This window comes from Myotis lucifugus, unplaced genomic scaffold (assembly GCF_000147115.1).
Source record: "Myotis lucifugus unplaced genomic scaffold, Myoluc2.0 scaffold_2, whole genome shotgun sequence".
In the NCBI taxonomy this organism is placed as follows: Eukaryota; Metazoa; Chordata; class Mammalia; order Chiroptera; family Vespertilionidae; genus Myotis; species Myotis lucifugus.
In genome coordinates, this window is record NW_005871050.1 from 13,885,064 (window position 1) to 13,888,284 (window position 3,221).

General features: G+C 40.7%; 1 protein-coding gene across 3 annotated transcripts in view; it reads right to left on the minus strand.

Moving 5' to 3' along the window:
* Positions 1 to 3,215, minus strand: part of XIAP (X-linked inhibitor of apoptosis) — a 47,079-nt gene extending 43,864 nt beyond the window's left edge. For all 3 annotated transcript variants that reach the window (XM_006082138.3, XM_023758166.1, XM_023758158.1), the window contains exon 1: positions 3,006 to 3,215. The gene's annotated coding sequence lies outside the window, so the exon portion shown is untranslated. The remainder of the gene's footprint in view (positions 1 to 3,005) is intronic.
* Positions 3,216 to 3,221: the final 6 nt, after the last annotated feature.

Below are 3,221 nucleotides of genomic sequence, written 5' to 3' on the forward strand. Positions count from 1 at the left end.
GGGGGCCCATGGGGCGAGGCTGGCCAGGGGGAGGGTCCGCAGGAGGTTGGCCGCAGGCCTCACCCACCATTGGCCGGTTCACTGGCTGCAGTGGGCATCATAGTGACCAGTCCTTCTGGTCGTTACAGCATTCTGGTCGCTGACTTTTTATATATATAGATTACCAGATTAGATCAGAGATTTAGTTTAAGAATTGACTGCTCATGATAATCTCCCAGCCTCAAAATAACAAAGGCATCTATGTTGCCACATTCACCTTTAGAACTCTACCACACAGTACAATGAATGGCACATAGTAGGTGCTCTATATATATATATATATATATATATATATATATATATATAATTTTTTTTTTTTTTACAGAAACAAAAGCTTTTTTTCCTGTTAGCACTAGCTACCATAAATACAAGACCAAACAAAAGCAGTGAAATATATCATTTCATATTTGGGGGCCTATAAGCATTTATAATATAAACAATGATTCACTAAACAAAGTAATGTTTACATTCATTTCAGTAATTTTTTAGTATTTTTAGTATTTTTTAGAAGGAGAGATAGAAACATCAATGATGAGAGTCATTGATCGGCTGCCTCCTGCACGCCCCACACTGGGGATTGAGCCCACAACCCAGGCATGTGCTCTTGACCAGAATTGAACCCAGGACCCTTCAGTCCGCACTCGATCCCCAGTAGGGGGCGTGCCGGAGGCAGCCGATGAATGACTCTCTCATCATTGATGTTTCTATCTCTCTCCCTCTCCCTTCCTCTCTGAAATAAAAATATATTTTTAAAAATATTTAAGTCTTTATTGATTTTTAGAGAGAGAGGAACATCAGCAGCCTCCTGCACACCCCCTACTGGAGATCAAGCCTGCAACCTGGGCTCATGCCCTCACCAGAATCGAACTGGTGACCTCTTGGTTCCTGGATTGACACTAAACACTGAACCACACTGGCCAGGCAATTACAGTAATTCTTATCAACTGAAATGGGCCTGACTAACCTTTAGTCACCATTACTTTGCCTAGTTGGAGTCATCCAATGTACTAAAAAGCAATAAGATTACAGGTATAGTACAAAGGGCACTGTACTAGGACCAAGCTCTGCTAATAATAAAATATATGACCTTGGAAAATTCACTTTTTCTTCTTTGAGTCTTGATTAACTTATTCATAAAAACAAAAGAGCTGAACTACTAATCACAAGGGACCTTTCCAGTCTTAATTTTTAAGTGATTCTTATTCATAAAGATTCTACATTCATAATTTTTCATTGTGTCAAATCTGATTTTTTGAATATTAGTTTGGTACATTATTTGATAATCAAAAGCTTAGCACATTTTCATATCATTTTATTAACCAATGCTACCCAATAAAAAAGCAAAAAAAAAAAAAACACCTTAGCATATTTTGTAAAAATATTTTAAGACTAGTAACATAATTTTTACCATCTTACATTAGGAACAGTAGAAGAAAACCAAAGAAGAAATGCGAGCATATTTTGCGATTTGGGTGGACATAAACCACACTGGATTTTACAATACAAACCACTGATAAGAAATAAACAAAAAAAGACCCCCAAACCACTGATAAATACATATATGTATATAAATATGTATACACACCATTGATATATACTTTTTATACTGATATACATATAAGTATGTGAACTTTAAAACTTGTTTTAATTATAAAATCAATACTTGTTTATTGTAAGAAATTCAAACAGTACATTAGGCCACATGTGAAGTGCAAAGTAAAAAGTGTCCCACCTCTCTCCATCTTCCATAAGTAACTACTGTTAATATTTTTATGTATCCTTCAATTAGTTACCTAAGCATATTCAAGTATACATATGTGCATGCGTTTATGTACATAAATCTTTTTAACCTAAAATTCTGCCACTTCTTGAATGATGAAAGAAAAATATCTCAAGCGCAGGCTTCATAAGCATGTTAAAAACACTGAAAGTAGTACCAGAGTTGTATGGATCAAAGTGTTATCTGCTTCAGAAATGTGCGTTGAACTGAATACATTTAATTTTCTTGCTTGGAGCAGTTGCGCAGAAAGAGCTTTTAGCAAGAAGCCAGACAACCTGGGTTCTAATTTGAGTAGTCGAGTACCCTTAGGCAAGCCATGAAATCTTTCTGTGCTTTAGTTACAGCTTTTGTAAACGGCTAGACTAAGATCCCTTCCAACTCTAAAATTTTATAATTCTAAGATGGCCGTCTGTAGCGGTGTTCTCCTGAACTGGCTGAAACAAATATTAAGTAAAAAGAGAAGAAATACTATAGCGACCTCCGGTCTTACCAAAGTAAATTTCTATGCGTCATTAACAATCAAGGTATAGTTGTGACAGAACTAGTGACATAATTATATTTGAAAGCAAAGTAGCAGATTTTTAAAATCGGATAGGTTTTTACAAAGCTTTGATTGACGTCTTCCTTTTTTTTTTTTTTTTTTTTTGGAGGGCTGTGGCTTAGTTTCAGTAATAACCAACCCCCTCCGCCCGAAAAGAAAAGAATTAAGTGTATTTTGGAGTTAAAATCATGAAACTGAAAGACTGATTTTCGTTTTACTTACAGAATATGCTGGGGAGGTGACTAAGGCAGCAAAGATTGGAAAGAATTACTAGTTAATTTCCTCTCCCGGAAGCTCTTTGGCTCCCATTCTTTCTGTTTCACACGCCCTCACCGCACACATTCCATCCAGTTCCGTACGTGCCACAGGCATCGGATGGGGGGATGGGAGGGTTCCTTTGATCACTAAAAAAGTTCCTTGACTCGATTTACCTTTGAGGTCATGGGGTTCACGTTGGCACCCACCCGCCCACGCCCTCCTTAGACAGATCCGGAAACCTGGGCCAAGAGCCCTGGCCTAGCCACCCTCGCCCAGCAAGGGCGGCCTTCCCGCCTTTCCCCGTAAGGCAAGGCCCGAGCGGGGGGAGGGGAGGGAGAAAAGAAAGGGGAGGAGAACGAGGAGAAAGCCCGCGCGGGCTGTACCTACCGTGCCAGGGGAGCCAGCCCGGATCACCCGCGGTGCCCGGCGCGGTCCCGAGGGGTGGGTCCTGGAGGAGGGGCGGCCCAAGCCCCAATCTGGAAATGCCAACTCTACTCGGCGGCCCGCCCGGCCTAAAAGGAAACGGAAGTCCCTTCGTCTCCCTCACTAGCACCCACCAGACCGCCCATCCCCTGGAGGATTACCGAGGGCCTCAAAGGACGT